The following is a 17,740-nucleotide window of genomic DNA, read 5'->3' on the forward strand; positions in this document are numbered from 1 at the left end:
ATGATGATTATGTTGAGTTTATGGCTGAAAGCTTGTTATATTCAATAGCGACATTTGAAATTTGGCACACGCGGCGATCTCGGATACGGTGCGAGGTGTTCTTTTGGCCTGGCCGTAGTGAGTTTCTTTATGTGCACCATTTAATTCTGCATGTTTTCATATATAAAAATGATGATTATGCTGAGTTTATGGCTGAAAGCTTGTTATATTCAATAGCGACATTTGAAATTTGGCGAGCGTGGCGATCTCGGATACGGCGCAGGGCACTGTTTTGGCCCGGCCGTAGTGAATTTCTTTATGTGCACCATGTAATTCTGCATGTTTTCATATATAATACATGATGATTATGTTGAGTTTATGGCTGAAACCTTGTTATATTCAATAGCGACATTTGAAATTTAGCGCGAATGGCGATCTCGGATACGGTGCGGGGTGTTGTTTTGGCCCGGCCGTAGTGAGTTTCTTTATGTGTACCATTTAATTCTGCATGTTTTCATATATAATACATGATGATTATGCTGAGTTTATGGCTGAAAGCTTGTTATATTCAATAGCAACATTTGAAATTTGGCGCGCGTGGCGATCTCGGATACGGCGCAGGGCGCTGTTTTGGCCCGGCCGTAGTGAGTTTCTTTATGTGTACCATTTAATTCTGCATGTTTTCATATATAATACATGATGATTATGTTGAGTTTATGGCTGAAAGCTTGTTATATTCAATAGCGACATTTGAAATTTAGAGCGCGCGGCGATCTCGGACACAGCAGAGGGCGCTGTTTTGGCCCGGCCGTAGTGAGTTTCTTTATGTGCACCATTTAATTCTGCATGTTTTCATATATAATACATGATGATTATGTTGAGTTTATGGCTGAAAGCTTGTTATATTCAATAGCGACATTTGAAATTTAGCGCGCGAGGCGATCTCGGACACAGCAGAGGGCGCTGTTTTGGCCCGGCCGTAGTGAGTTTCTTTATGTGCACCATGTAATTCTGCATGTTTTCATATATAATACATGATGATTATGTTGAGTTTATGGCTGAAAGCTTGTTATATTCAATAGCGACATTTGAAATTTGGCACACGCGGCGATCTCGGATACGGTGCGAGGTGTTGTTTTGGCCTGGCCGTAGTGAGTTTCTTTATGTGCACCATTTAATTCTGCATGTTTTCATATATAAAAATGATGATTATGCTGAGTTTATGGCTGAAAGCTTGTTATATTCAATAGCGACATTTGAAATTTGGCGAGCGTGGCGATCTCGGATACGGCGCAGGGCACTGTTTTGGCCCGGCCGTAGTGAATTTCTTTATGTGCACCATGTAATTCTGCATGTTTTCATATATAATACATGATGATTATGTTGAGTTTATGGCTGAAACCTTGTTATATTCAATAGCGACATTTGAAATTTAGCGCGAATGGCGATCTCGGATACGGTGCGGGGCGTTGTTTTGGCCCGGCCGCAGTGAGTTTCTTTATGTGTACCATTTAATTCTGCATGTTTTCATATAATACATGATGATTATGCTGAGTTTATGGCTGAAAGCTTGTTATATTCAATAGCGACATTTGAAATTTGGCGCGCGTGGCGATCTCGGATACGGCGCAGGGCGCTGTTTTGGCCCGGCCGTAGTGAGTTTCTTTATGTGCACCATTTAATTCTGCATGTTTTCATATATAATACATGATGATTATGTTGAGTTTATGGCTGAAAGCTTGTTATATTCAATAGCGACATTTGAAATTTAGGTGGAGCTGCGATCTCGGACACAGCAGAGGGCGCTGTTTTGGCCCGGCCGTAGTGAGTTTCTTTATGTGCACCATGTAATTCTGCATGTTTTCATATATAATACATGATGATTATGTTGAGTTTATGGCTGAAAGCTTGTTATATTCAATAGCGACATTTGAAATTTGGCGCTCGCGGCGATCTCGGATACGGTGCGTGGTGTTGTTTTGGCCTGGCCGTAGTGAGTTTCTTTATGTGCACCATTTAATTCTGCATGTTTTCATATATAAATGATGATTATGATGAGTTTATGGCTGAAAGCTTGTTATATTCAATAGCGACATTTGAAATTTGGCGCGTGGCGATCTCGGATACGGCAGAGGGCACTGTTTTGGCCCGGCCGTAGTGAATTTTATGTGCACCATGTAATTCTGCATGTTTTCATATATAATACATGATGATTATGTTGAGTTTATGGCTGAAACCTTGTTATATTCAATAGCGACATTTGAAATTTAGCGCGAATGGCGATCTCGGATACAGCAGAGGGCGCTGTTTTGGCCCGGCCGTAGTGAGTTTCTTTATGTGTACCATTTAATTCTGCATGTTTTCATATATAATACATGATGATTATGTTGAGTTTATGGCTGAAAGCTTGTTATATTCAATAGCGACATTTGAAATTTGGAGCGCGTGGCGATCTCGGATACGGCGCAGGGCGCTGTTTTGGCCCGGCCGTAGTGAGTTTCTTTATGTGCACCATTTAATTCTGCATGTTTTCATATATAATACATGATGATTATGTTGAGTTTATGGCTGAAAGCTTGTTATATTCAATAGCGACATTTGAAATTTAGCGCGCGGCGATCTCGGACACAGCAGAGGGCGCTGTTTTGGCCCGGCCGTAGTGAGTTTCTTTATGTGCACCATGTAATTCTGCATGTTTTCATATATAATACATGATGATTATGTTGAGTTTATGGCTGAAAGCTTGTTATATTCAATAGCGACATTTGAAATTTGGCACACGCGGCGATCTCGGATACGGTGCGAGGTGTTGTTTTGGCCTGGCCGTAGTGAGTTTCTTTATGTGCACCATTTAATTCTGCATGTTTTCATATATAAAAATGATGATTATGCTGAGTTTATGGCTGAAAGCTTGTTATATTCAATAGCGACATTTGAAATTTGGCGAGCGTGGCGATCTCGGATACGGCGCAGGGCACTGTTTTGGCCCGGCCGTAGTGAATTTCTTTATGTGCACCATGTAATTCTGCATGTTTTCATATATAATACATGATGATTATGTTGAGTTTATGGCTGAAACCTTGTTATATTCAATAGCGACATTTGAAATTTAGCGCGAATGGCGATCTCGGATACGGCGCTGGGAGGTGTTTTGGCCCGGCCGTAGTGAGTTTCTTTATGTGTACCATTTAATTCTGCATGTTTTCATATATAATACATGATGATTATGCTGAGTTTATGGCTGAAAGCTTGTTATATTCAATAGCGACATTTGAAATTTGGCGCGCGTGGCGATCTCGGATACGGCGCAGGGCGCTGTTTTGGCCCGGCCGTAGTGAGTTTCTTTATGTGCACCATTTAATTCTGCATGTTTTCATATATAATACATGATGATTATGTTGAGTTTATGGCTGAAAGCTTGTTATATTCAATAGCGACATTTGAAATTTAGCGCGGCGATCTCGGACACAGCAGAGGGCGCTGTTTTGGCCCGGCCGTAGTGAGTTTCTTTATGTGCACCATGTAATTCTGCATGTTTTCATATATAATACATGATGATTATGTTGAGTTTATGGCTGAAAGCTTGTTATATTCAATAGCGACATTTGAAATTTGGCACACGCGGCGATCTCGGATACGGTGCGAGGTGTTGTTTTGGCCTGGCCGTAGTGAGTTTCTTTATGTGCACCATTTAATTCTGCATGTTTTCATATATATAAATGATGATTATGCTGAGTTTATGGCTGAAAGCTTGTTATATTCAATAGCGACATTTGAAATTTGCGCGAGTGGCGATCTCGGATACGGCGCAGGGCACTGTTTTGGCCCGGCCGTAGTGAATTTCTTTATGTGCACCATGTAATTCTGCATGTTTTCATATATAATACATGATGATTATGTTGAGTTTATGGCTGAAACCTTGTTATATTCAATAGCGACATTTGAAATTTGGCACACGCGGCGATCTCGGATACGGTGCGGGGCGTTGTTTTGGCCCGGCCGCAGTGAGTTTCTTTATGTGTACCATTTAATTCTGCATGTTTTCATATATAATACATGATGATTATGCTGAGTTTATGGCTGAAAGCTTGTTATATTCAATAGCGACATTTGAAATTTGACGCGCGTGGCGATCTCGGATACGGCGCAGGGCGCTGTTTTGGCCCGGCCGTAGTGAGTTTCTTTATGTGCACCATTTAATTCTGCATGTTTTCATATATAATACATGATGATTATGTTGAGTTTATGGCTGAAAGCTTGTTATATTCAATAGCGACATTTGAAATTTAGCGCGCGGCGATCTCGGACACAGCAGAGGGCGCTGTTTTGGCCCGGCCGTAGTGAGTTTCTTTATGTGCACCATGTAATTCTGCATGTTTTCATATATAATACATGATGATTATGTTGAGTTTATGGCTGAAACCTTGTTATATTCAATAGCGACATTTGAAATTTGGCACACGCGGCGATCTCGGATACGGTGCGAGGTGTTGTTTTGGCCTGGCCGTAGTGAGTTTCTTTATGTGCACCATTTAATTCTGCATGTTTTCATATATAAAAATGATAATTATGCTGAGTTTATGGCTGAAAGCTTGTTATATTCAATAGCGACATTTGAAATTTGACGAGCGTGGCGATCTCGGATACGGCGCAGGGCACTGTTTTGGCCGGCCGTAGTGAATTACTTTATGTGCACCATGTAATTCTGCATGTTTTCATATATAATACATGATGATTATGTTGAGTTTATGGCTGAAACCTTGTTATATTCAATAGCGACATTTGAAATTTAGCGCGAATGGCGATCTCGGATACGGTGCGGGGCGTTGTTTTGGCCCGGCCGCAGTGAGTTTCTTTATGTGTACCATTTAATTCTGCATGTTTTCATATATAATACATGATGATTATGCTGAGTTTATGGCTGAAAGCTTGTTATATTCAATAGCGACATTTGAAATTTTGCGCGATTGGCGATCTCGGATACGGCGCTGGGCGCTGTTTTGGCCCGGCCGTAGTGAGTTTCTTTATGTGCACCATTTAATTCTGCATGTTTTCATATAATACATGATGATTATGTTGAGTTTATGGCTGAAAGCTTGTTATATTCAATAGCGACATTTGAAATTTAGCGCGCGCGGCGATCTCGGACACAGCAGAGGGCGCTGTTTTGGCCCGGCCGTAGTGAGTTTCTTTATGTGCACCATGTAATTCTGCATGTTTTCATATATAATACATGATGATTATGTTGAGTTTATGGCTGAAAGCTTGTTATATTCAATAGCGACATTTGAAATTTGGCACACGCGGCGATCTCGGATACGGTGCGAGGTGTTCTTTTGGCCGGGCCGTAGTGAGTTTCTTTATGTGCACCATTTAATTCTGCATGTTTTCATATAAAAATGATGATTATGCTGAGTTTATGGCTGAAAGCTTGTTATATTCAATAGCGACATTTGAAATTTGGCGAGCGTGGCGATCTCGGATACGGCGCAGGGCACTGTTTTGGCCCGGCCGTAGTGAATTTCTTTATGTGCACCATGTAATTCTGCATGTTTTCATATATAATACATGATGATTATGTTGAGTTTATGGCTGAAACCTTGTTATATTCAATAGCGACATTTGAAATTTAGCGCGAATGGCGATCTCGGATACGGTGCGGGGTGTTGTTTTGGCCCGGCCGTAGTGAGTTTCTTTATGTGTACCATTTAATTCTGCATGTTTTCATATATAATACATGATGATTATGCTGAGTTTATGGCTGAAAGCTTGTTATATTCAATAGCAACATTTGAAATTTGGCGCGCGTGGCGATCTCGGATACGGCGCAGGGCGCTGTTTTGGCCCGGCCGTAGTGAGTTTCTTTATGTGCACCATTTAATTCTGCATGTTTTCATATATAATACATGATGATTATGTTGAGTTTATGGCTGAAAGCTTGTTATATTCAATAGCGACATTTGAAATTTAGAGCGCGCGGCGATCTCGGACACAGCAGAGGGCGCTGTTTTGGCCCGGCCGTAGTGAGTTTCTTTATGTGCACCATTTAATTCTGCATGTTTTCATATAATACATGATGATTATGTTGAGTTTATGGCTGAAAGCTTGTTATATTCAATAGCGACATTTGAAATTTAGCGCGCGCGGCGATCTCGGACACAGCAGAGGGCGCTGTTTTGGCCCGGCCGTAGTGAGTTTCTTTATGTGCACCATGTAATTCTGCATGTTTTCATATATAATACATGATGATTATGTTGAGTTTATGGCTGAAACCTTGTTATATTCAATAGCGACATTTGAAATTTGGCACACGCGGCGATCTCGGATACGGTGCGAGGTGTTGTTTTGGCCTGGCCGTAGTGAGTTTCTTTATGTGCACCATTTAATTCTGCATGTTTTCATATATAAAAATGATAATTATGCTGAGTTTATGGCTGAAAGCTTGTTATATTCAATAGCGACATTTGAAATTTGGCGAGCGTGGCGATCTCGGATACGGCGCAGGGCACTGTTTTGGCCCGGCCGTAGTGAATTTCTTTATGTGCACCATGTAATTCTGCATGTTTTCATATATAATACATGATGATTATGTTGAGTTTATGGCTGAAACCTTGTTATATTCAATAGCGACATTTGAAATTTAGCGCGAATGGCGATCTCGGAGACTGCTGTGGGCGATGTTTTGGCCCGGCCGCAGTGAGTTTCTTTATGTGTACCATTTAATTCTGCATGTTTTCATATATAATACATGATGATTATGCTGAGTTTATGGCTGAAAGCTTGTTATATTCAATAGCGACATTTGAAATTTGGCGCGCGTGGCGATCTCGGATACGGCGCAGGGCGCTGTTTTGGCCCGGCCGTAGTGAGTTTCTTTATGTGCACCATTTAATTCTGCATGTTTTCATATAATACATGATGATTATGTTGAGTTTATGGCTGAAAGCTTGTTATATTCAATAGCGACATTTGAAATTTGGCGAGCGCGGCGATCTCGGACACAGCAGAGGGCGCTGTTTTGGCCCGGCCGTAGTGAGTTTCTTTATGTGCACCATGTAATTCTGCATGTTTTCATATATAATACATGATGATTATGTTGAGTTTATGGCTGAAAGCTTGTTATATTCAATAGCGACATTTGAAATTTGGCACACGCGGCGATCTCGGATACGGTGCGAGGTGTTGTTTTGGCCTGGCCGTAGTGAGTTTCTTTATGTGCACCATTTAATTCTGCATGTTTTCATATAAAAATGATTATTATGATGAGTTTATGGCTGAAAGCTTGTTATATTCAATAGCGACATTTGAAATTTGACGAGCGTGGCGATCTCGGATACGGCGCAGGGCACTGTTTTGGCCCGGCCGTAGTGAATTTCTTTATGTGCACCATGTAATTCTGCATGTTTTCATATATAATACATGATGATTATGTTGAGTTTATGGCTGAAACCTTGTTATATTCAATAGCGACATTTGAAATTTAGCGCGAATGGCGATCTCGGATACGGTGCGGGGCGTTGTTTTGGCCCGGCCGCAGTGAGTTTCTTTATGTGTACCATTTAATTCTGCATGTTTTCATATATAATACATGATGATTATGTTGAGTTTATGGCTGAAAGCTTGTTATATTCAATAGCGACATTTGAAATTTAGCGCGCGTGGCGATCTCGGACACAGCAGAGGGCGCTGTTTTGGCCCGGCCGTAGTGAGTTTCTTTATGTGCACCATTTAATTCTGCATGTTTTCATATATAATACATGATGATTATGTTGAGTTTATGGCTGAAAGCTTGTTATATTCAATAGCGACATTTGAAATTTGGCACACGCGGCGATCTCGGAAACAGCAGATGGAGGTGTTTTGGCCAGGCCGTAGTGAGTTTCTTTATGTGCACCATTTAATTCTGCATGTTTTCATATATAATACATGATGATTATGTTGAGTTTATGGCTGAAAGCTTGTTATATTCAATAGCGACATTTGAAATTTGGAGAGCGTGGCGATCTCGGATACGGCTCGGGGCGCTGTTTTGGCCCGGCCGTAGTGAGTTTCTTTATGTGCACCATGTAATTCTGCATGTTTTCATATATAATACATGATGATTATGTTGAGTTTATGGCTGAAACCTTGTTATATTCAATAGCGACATTTGAAATTTGGCACACGCGGCGATCTCGGATACGGTGCGAGGTGTTGTTTTGGCCTGGCCGTAGTGAGTTTCTTTATGTGCACCATTTAATTCTGCATGTTTTCATATATAATACATGATGATTATGTTGAGTTTATGGCTAAAAACTTGTTATATTCAATAGCAACATTTTAAATTTGGCGTGCGTGGCGATCCCGGATACAGCGCGGAGCGTTGTTTTGGCCCGGCCGTAGTGAGTTTCTTTATGTGCACCATTTAATTCTGCATGTTTTCATATATAATACATGATGATTATGTTGAGTTTATGGCTGAAAGCTTGTTATATTCAATAGCGACATTTGAAATTTGGCGCGCGTGGCGATCTCGGATACGGCGCAGGGCGCTGTTTTGGCCCGGCCGTAGTGAGTTTCTTTATGTGCACCATTTAATTCTGCATGTTTTCATATAATACATGATGATTATGTTGAGTTTATGGCTGAAAGCTTGTTATATTCAATAGCGACATTTGAAATTTAGCGCGCGCGGCGATCTCGGACACAGCAGAGGGCGCTGTTTTGGCCCGGCCGTAGTGAGTTTCTTTATGTGCACCATGTAATTCTGCATGTTTTCATATAATACATGATGATTATGTTGAGTTTATGGCTGAAACCTTGTTATATTCAATAGCGACATTTGAAATTTGGCACACGCGGCGATCTCGGATACGGTGCGAGGTGTTGTTTTGGCCTGGCCGTAGTGAGTTTCTTTATGTGCACCATTTAATTCTGCATGTTTTCATATATAAAAATGATAATTATGCTGAGTTTATGGCTGAAAGCTTGTTATATTCAATAGCGACATTTGAAATTTGGCGAGCGTGGCGATCTCGGATACGGCGCAGGGCACTGTTTTGGCCCGGCCGTAGTGAATTACTTTATGTGCACCATGTAATTCTGCATGTTTTCATATATAATACATGATGATTATGTTGAGTTTATGGCTGAAACCTTGTTATATTCAATAGCGACATTTGAAATTTAGCGCGAATGGCGATCTCGGATACGGTGCAGGGCGTTGTTTTGGCCCGGCCGTAGTGAGTTTCTTTATGTGTACCATTTAATTCTGCATGTTTTCATATATAATACATGATGATTATGTTGAGTTTATGGCTGAAAGCTTGTTATATTCAATAGCGACATTTGAAATTTGGCGCGCGTGGCGATCTCGGATACGGCGCAGGGCGCTGTTTTGGCCCGGCCGTAGTGAGTTTCTTTATGTGCACCATTTAATTCTGCATGTTTTCATATATAATACATGATGATTATGTTGAGTTTATGGCTGAAAGCTTGTTATATTCAATAGCGACATTTGAAATTTAGCGCGGCGATCTCGGACACAGCAGAGGGCGCTGTTTTGGCCCGGCCGTAGTGAGTTTCTTTATGTGCACCATGTAATTCTGCATGTTTTCATATATAATACATGATGATTATGTTGAGTTTATGGCTGAAACCTTGTTATATTCAATAGCGACATTTGAAATTTGGCACACGCGGCGATCTCGGATACGGTGCGAGGGGTTGTTTTGGCCAGGCCGTAGTGAGTTTCTTTATGTGCACCATTTAATTCTGCATGTTTTCATATAAAAATGATAATTATGCTGAGTTTATGGCTGAAAGCTTGTTATATTCAATAGCGACATTTGAAATTTGGCGAGCGTGGCGATCTCGGATACGGCGCAGGGCACTGTTTTGGCCCGGCCGTAGTGAATTACTTTATGTGCACCATGTAATTCTGCATGTTTTCATATATAATACATGATGATTATGTTGAGTTTATGGCTGAAACCTTGTTATATTCAATAGCGACATTTGAAATTTAGCGCGAATGGCGATCTCGGATACGGTGCGGGGCGTTGTTTTGGCCCGGCCGCAGTGAGTTTCTTTATGTGTACCATTTAATTCTGCATGTTTTCATATATAATACATGATGATTATGCTGAGTTTATGGCTGAAAGCTTGTTATATTCAATAGCGACATTTGAAATTTGGCACGCGTGGCGATCTCGGATACGGCGCAGGGCGCTGTTTTGGCCCGGCCGTAGTGAGTTTCTTTATGTGCACCATTTAATTTTGCATGTTTTCATATAATACATGATGATTATGTTGAGTTTATGGCTGAAAGCTTGTTATATTCAATAGCGACATTTGAAATTTAGCGCGCGCGGCGATCTCGGACACAGCAGAGGGCGCTGTTTTGGCCCGGCCGTAGTGAGTTTCTTTATGTGCACCATGTAATTCTGCATGTTTTCATATATAATACATGATGATTATGTTGAGTTTATGGCTGAAACCTTGTTATATTCAATAGCGACATTTGAAATTTGGCACACGCGGCGATCTCGGATACGGTGCGAGGTGTTGTTTTGGCCTGGCCGTAGTGAGTTTCTTTATGTGCACCATGTAATTCTGCATGTTTTCATATATAATACATGATAATTATGCTGAGTTTATGGCTGAAAGCTTGTTATATTCAATAGCGACATTTGAAATTTGACGAGTGTGGCGATCTCGGATACGGCGCAGGGCACTGTTTTGGCCCGGCCGTAGTGAATTACTTTATGTGCACCATGTAATTCTGCATGTTTTCATATATAACATGTGGATTATTTTGATTTTATGGCTGAAAGCTTGTTATATTCAATAGCCATAAACTCAACATAAGCAGTGCGATCTCGGATACGGCGCAGGGCGCTGTTTTGGCCCGGCCGTAGTGAGTTTCTTTATGTGCACCATTTAATTTTGCATGTTTTCATATATAATACATGATGATTATGTTGAGTTTATGGCTGAAAGCTTGTTATATTCAATAGCGACATTTGAAATTTAGCGCGGCGATCTCGGACACAGCAGAGGGCGCTGTTTTGGCCCGGCCGTAGTGAGTTTCTTTATGTGCACCATGTAATTCTGCATGTTTTCATATATAATACATGATGATTATGTTGAGTTTATGGCTGAAAGCTTGTTATATTCAATAGCGACATTTGAAATTTAGCGCGCGCGGCGATCTCGGACACAGCAGAGGGCGCTGTTTTGGCCCGGCCGTAGTGAGTTTCTTTATGTGCACCATGTAATTCTGCATGTTTTCATATATAATACATGATGATTATGTTGAGTTTATGGCTGAAACCTTGTTATATTCAATAGCGACATTTGAAATTTGGCACGCGGCGATCTCGGATACGGTGCGAGGTGTTGTTTTGGCCTGGCCGTAGTGAGTTTCTTTATGTGCACCATTTAATTCTGCATGTTTTCATATATAAAAATGATAATTATGCTGAGTTTATGGCTGAAAGCTTGTTATATTCAATAGCGACATTTGAAATTTGGCGAGCGTGGCGATCTCGGATACGGCGCAGGGCACTGTTTTGGCCCGGCCGTAGTGAATTACTTTATGTGCACCATGTAATTCTGCATGTTTTCATATATAATACATGATGATTATGTTGAGTTTATGGCTGAAACCTTGTTATATTCAATAGCGACATTTGAAATTTAGCGCGAATGGCGATCTCGGATACGGTTGGGGGCGTTGTTTTGGCCCGGCCGCAGTGAGTTTCTTTATGTGTACCATTTAATTCTGCATGTTTTCATATATAATACATGATGATTATGCTGAGTTTATGGCTGAAAGCTTGTTATATTCAATAGCGACATTTGAAATTTGGCGCGCGTGGCGATCTCGGATACGGCGCAGGGCGCTGTTTTGGCCCGGCCGTAGTGAGTTTCTTTATGTGCACCATTTAATTCTGCATGTTTTCATATATAATACATGATGATTATGTTGAGTTTATGGCTGAAAGCTTGTTATATTCAATAGCGACATTTGAAATTTAGCGCGCGGCGATCTCGGACACAGCAGAGGGCGCTGTTTTGGCCCGGCCGTAGTGAGTTTCTTTATGTGCACCATGTAATTCTGCATGTTTTCATATATAATACATGATGATTATGTTGAGTTTATGGCTGAAAGCTTGTTATATTCAATAGCGACATTTGAAATTTGGCACACGAGGCGATCTCGGATACGGTGCGAGGTGTTCTTTTGGCCTGGCCGTAGTGAGTTTCTTTATGTGCACCATTTAATTCTGCATGTTTTCATATATAAAAATGATGATTATGCTGAGTTTATGGCTGAAAGCTTGTTATATTCAATAGCGACATTTGAAATTTGGCGAGCGTGGCGATCTCGGATACGGCGCAGGGCACTGTTTTGGCCCGGCCGTAGTGAATTTCTTTATGTGCACCATGTAATTCTGCATGTTTTCATATATAATACATGATGATTATGTTGAGTTTATGGCTGAAACCTTGTTATATTCAATAGCGACATTTGAAATTTAGCGCGAATGGCGATCTCGGATACGGTGCGGGGTGTTGTTTTGGCCCGGCCATAGTGAGTTTCTTTATGTGTACCATTTAATTCTGCATGTTTTCATATAAAATACATGATGATTATGCTGAGTTTATGGCTGAAAGCTTGTTATATTCAATAGCGACATTTGAAATTTGGCATGCGTGGCGATCTCGGAAACGGCGCAGGGCGCTGTTTTGGCCCGGCCGTAATGAGTTTCTTTATGTGCACCATTTAATTCTGCATGTTTTCATATATAATACATGATGATTATGTTGAGTTTATGGCTGAAAGCTTGTTATATTCAATAGCGACATTTGAAATTTAGCGCGCGCGGCGATCTCGGACACAGCAGAGGGCGCTGTTTTGGCCCGGCCGTAGTGAGTTTCTTTATGTGCACCATGTAATTCTGCATGTTTTCATATATAATACATGATGATTATGTTGAGTTTATGGCTGAAAGCTTGTCATATTCAATAGCGACATTTGAAATTTAGCGCGCGTGGCGATCTCGGATACAGTGCGGGGTGTTGTTTTGGCCTGGCCGTAGTGAGTTTCTTTATGTGTACCATTTAATTCTGCATGTTTTCATATATAATACATGATGATTATGTTGAGTTTATGGCTGAAAGCTTGTCATATTCAATAGCGACATTTGAAATTTAGCGCGATTGGCTATCTCTGATACTGCGAAGGGAGTTGTTAAGGTTTGTCATTATCAGTTATCGGTTATCGGGAATAAGGTTTTCTGTTATCGTGCCCTGCTATGGCGGAGACGCTGTCTTTCTCCTCAGTCTGAAGCTAGCCAGCACTGTGAGTGGAACGTTTCTCTGGAATACACACACTGCATTTTGACCCCTACTATGGCACCCAAGCATCCTTCCACCTCGTCCAGTGACATAAGAACATAGGAGTCTGCACGAAGCAGCTCCTCTGAACCTTGGCTCCCGTGTATCTAACCCTACCTAATATCGCTGTCCATGACGCATCAACAAAGTGATGGTGGTGAGTGAGGACGTGTTTTTGTTGTGTCAGTGACTTACAAATGTAATGTAGCAATTCTTTCTTTAGAAAACTTTAACTTAACCCGGTGGTGGCAGGGATCATGTTTCTTAATGGTCCCTCCAAGCAAGAAAAATGAGAAAAAATCACCCTCACACAAACCATTTCATATTATATATCAAAGCATTTGTGATCAGTTTATGTGTATTACTTTCCTCTCTGTCAAAGGCTGTAAAATAAGGCAAAAAGTAAGCAGAAAAATATATCTACCCTTGCAGGTGAAAATATAGCCTGTTAGCTTTTGAGACCAAACCATGTAGTGAGCCTCCTCCTTCCCTGCTGGCTAGGCTTCCTTTTAATATGTATTTCCACACATGATGCGGCCAATATCAGGAGTCTTTTTCACACCAATATTTACTGTATAATGATGACTTGACTCCTGCATTAGCACCGGTGAGTGAGTTAGGGGCTTAAGGAACTTTGATGCCAGGATTGGAGGTGACTTATTCCTGGGTTTAAACTTATACAAAATCAGGTTGGCGACATGTCTGTGGTAAGTCCCTTGTACAATAAGAAATATTACTTTCCTCTCTGTCAAGGGCTGAATAAATAAATCAAATTAATCTAACTATATTATAAAGCAAAACCAATTTTGCATGCATAATATATATCCAGTGTGTAGTAAGCACTTTGGCAAACATATATCATGCACCCTATGCTTAATCCGGTAGCAGCGACAGGCCAAATTTGTGGCTTTACCGTGTAGCAGCAACGGGCCAAATTTGTGGCTTTACCGTGTAGCAGCAACGGGCCAAATTTGTGCCATGATTTAAACCCCCCAAAATAGATGATGTGTAAACTGATCACAAATGCTTTGATATGTATTATGAAATGGTTTGTGTGAGGGATGATTTTTTTCTCATTTTTCTCGCTTGGGGGACCATTAAGAAACATGATCCCCGCTGCTACCACCACCACCACTGGGTTAAAAGGCCTTTCCCTCTAAGCAAGGGGATGTACTGAACATTTTACAACACACTGGGTTACTAAGTGAGCTGCTGAACATTTTACAGCTCAATATAACGGGTTCACCCTTTGGGGGCTTCTGGCGGGGGTAATGAAGGCAGGGCAGGAAATGAGTAGAGAAAGCTTACCTATTTCTCCAAGCTGCTGAAAAGCTTGTTGGTGAAGAATTACTTGTCGGTGAAGAGACTATTGTTGAGGTGAGGAGTGCCCTGTGTTATGGAACCTCCCGGCACTGCTACACCAACCTGCAAATATGTGTCCACTCTCAAAGTCTTGTACCGGGAAAGACAGCATGGGATAATATATTATGAAATCTCTCTCTCTATCAAGGGCTGTATAATTAAGATAATTAATTGATACTCTCTCTCTCATATTTGTTTTTTTACATACTTTTCTTCCTCTACCCTCCCTCTCTCTCTCTCTCTCTCTCCCCTCATAACTCTATACATACAGCCAGGCCTATACTTTGAGGCAGTGCCAACCACTGCACCACGAAGCCACCCCCCCAAAAAAACTATATGGAACTCAATATTCCATTAATTTCATAAAATATGTCCTTTCTGTTGAATATTGATATCTGAAACAGTTGGCAACATTAGCACAAGAGAACTCACTAAACTCAGTACATGTATTTTCCACCAGTTGGTCAGTCACAGTCAGTGCCTCGGCAGTTTGCTTTTGTGAGATTACCAGCTCAGTGGCATCTACGTGTATGCTTGTTAAGTCCTGTTGCTTTCTTTGCTTTACCAGAGACATACAAAGTGAGATTCAAAGGGTTAACCTGAAAGGGTTTTCCTGCAGCTGATCAGCTGGCAGACCAAAGCTTACTAACCTATCTTTTTAAAATTCCCTCAGTGTTGGAGGAAAGGCAAGAGCAGGACTTTAGCAAGTACAATAACTTTATATCGAGAGTTCAAAACTTTAAATAGTGAGTTCAAGGATTAATTCATATCAATTGTCAAAGCCTACTTATAAATTTATAATAATGTAGGATTCTTCTTGTTGTTTTGTGGTATATACCTTGAAGAGAATAAATGAATCATTGCAAATGAATACGTTGTTTTCCTTTACCATCTTTGGAGCACACCATTTAACTCATGGAATACTTTTACTAAAAAAATCAAATAAAAAAAAATCATGATTTTGTTTGGTAATAACAATCATGATTTTTAGTAAAGAAATCAAAGATTTAATCATCTGATTAAATCAATTTGATTTAATCATTGCCAACCCTGCTTAGGCGATTATTTCTTTAGTGACAAATTTTGCTATTATCCAGAAAGCTACATATTCAAGGCACTGTACAGGGGATCCTCAGCTATGATGCCCTCCACCTATGACTATTTCAAGGTTATGACACAACCCACAAATTATTAAGTTTGGAAAGTTTGGTTTTGTGGGCAGCACAACATCTGTGGTCATATGCCGGAGAGAGACAGGAGGGGGAAGGAATTATAGAAGGGAACAGACCCCAGGAGACGGGACACAACCCCTGATTAATACCTGGTACACTGCTGGGTGGACAGGGGCTATGTAGGGTATCGGAAAAGCCGCCCAAATTTTTCCACTCCGCCTGGGAATCGATTGTGACCTGAGTGTGCTAACCACTGCACCACAAAGCCCCCCTGCAAATATGTGTCCACTGTCAAAGTCTTGTATTGGGAAAGACAGCACTGGATAAGATATTCTATAGTCTCTCTCTATCAAGGACTGTAAATTAACCCTTTGGTTGCTAAATACTTGCAGGGAGGACTAGCGTAACTTGCCGCTGGTGCTAAACCTCCTGCGAGTTCCAGGGCCCAAATTTACAATTAATCTTAATCTTTAACTTAAAAGTTCCACTGAATCTCAAGTTTAACTTATAGCTGAGCTTAAATGAAAAAATAAGTTCAACTTCACTCAGCAGCTGATCCAGTTTGAAAATTTGTCCTGGCAAAAGATGTATTTTTTAAATTGCAGAATTGCGACACTTCAGTGATTGAATATGTAGTAATACTACTTTATCAATGTTATATGATGATATACTTCAGAAATATGGGCATAATAAGGTAGTATTTATAAAATAAAGGTTACGTTTATCATCCGCGCAAGGTGATATTCTTTTTTTTTTCTCTTGAATGTAAACACGGACACGCGTTCCTGTTCGTCTTCCTCATTCTTGCATCACCCACCCTCTGACGAGGTAATCATGGAAAATATTGCCGCTTTCACTTCTCCCAAGAGGAAAAGGGGAGTGAATTGGAGAGACTGCCACACTCTACACATAGTAAAGGGAAGGGAGTCAACAGATACCGTCTGCAAGGGTAGCCACTGTCCCCTAATAGATGACATGAATCCGGTGGTATACGATGATCCTCAAACATGCGTTTGAGGCCACCCTCACGCCAAATACGAGCATCATGAGTGGACCCAGGCCAATTAGCTACAACATTAAGAATATTATATTTGGCATCAAACACTAATTGTGTGTTTATGCTATGGAAATTCTTCCTGTTGACATAGTCTGCTTCATATTCCCTGGGGGTATCCTGACATGCGTGCAATCTATTACACCAACAATGCCAGGGAAGTTTGCAACTTGCACAAATTCTTGTTGTTTCTCTCGGATTTCAGGGACGGTGCGAGGAAATCGAATGAATTGGACAAGTATGGCTGGCTGTGTAAGTGCCTTGAGGGTATCGGTGATCGCTTTGCTTACTGACGACTGTGATGGACCAAGATCATCACTGTTACACATCTGCATTTTCCCCGTTGCTAAGTAACGCAGTGTAATAATTACTTTCATTTCGGGTGTCAATGCAAAACTCCTTGAAGTAGGGCTTTGCAGGCCCCTCTCACCAATCCGTTACGAACAGTACTCCTGCACGATCCAGTCTGTAGCGTTTCAATAGTTCTGCGTCACTCAAAGTATTCAGAACGTCTCTTCGCTCTTGAAAAGTCTTCTCTAGGCGCTGACGGGCTTGTTGACGTTCGGCCATCTTGGCGACTGAAGTTCGACTTAGGCTCCTTAAGACGGGTTTGGGCCCGCCTAAAATATCTCGTCAGCTAAGATCAACTTATGAGGGATAAGATGAAGAATAAAGTTAAACTCGCCCTAAAGTCAAACTTAGCGGTTAAAGATTTATTGTAAATTCGGGCCCAGTAGAGGTAGCAGGACGCCTAGCTGGTCATAGGCAAGAACAAACACGTGATCTAATA

General features: G+C 41.1%; 1 protein-coding gene across 49 annotated transcripts in view; it reads right to left on the reverse strand.

Annotated features, from left to right (window-relative positions):
• LOC126992604 (rRNA/tRNA 2'-O-methyltransferase fibrillarin-like protein 1) overlaps nt 1-17,740 on the reverse strand; it is a 117,188-nt gene that overhangs the window by 34,315 nt on the left and 65,133 nt on the right. For 37 of the 49 annotated variants that reach the window (XR_007746730.1, XR_007746724.1, XR_007746726.1 and 34 more), the window contains one exon: nt 14,671-14,787. The exons of the other annotated variants lie outside the window; for them this stretch is intronic. The gene's annotated coding sequence lies outside the window, so the exon portion shown is untranslated. The remainder of the gene's footprint in view (nt 1-14,670; nt 14,788-17,740) is intronic. 49 annotated transcript variants of the gene reach the window in all.

The sequence above is a fragment of the Eriocheir sinensis genome, unplaced genomic scaffold (assembly GCF_024679095.1).
Source record: "Eriocheir sinensis breed Jianghai 21 unplaced genomic scaffold, ASM2467909v1 Scaffold495, whole genome shotgun sequence".
Lineage (NCBI taxonomy): Eukaryota > Metazoa > Arthropoda > Malacostraca > Decapoda > Varunidae > Eriocheir > Eriocheir sinensis.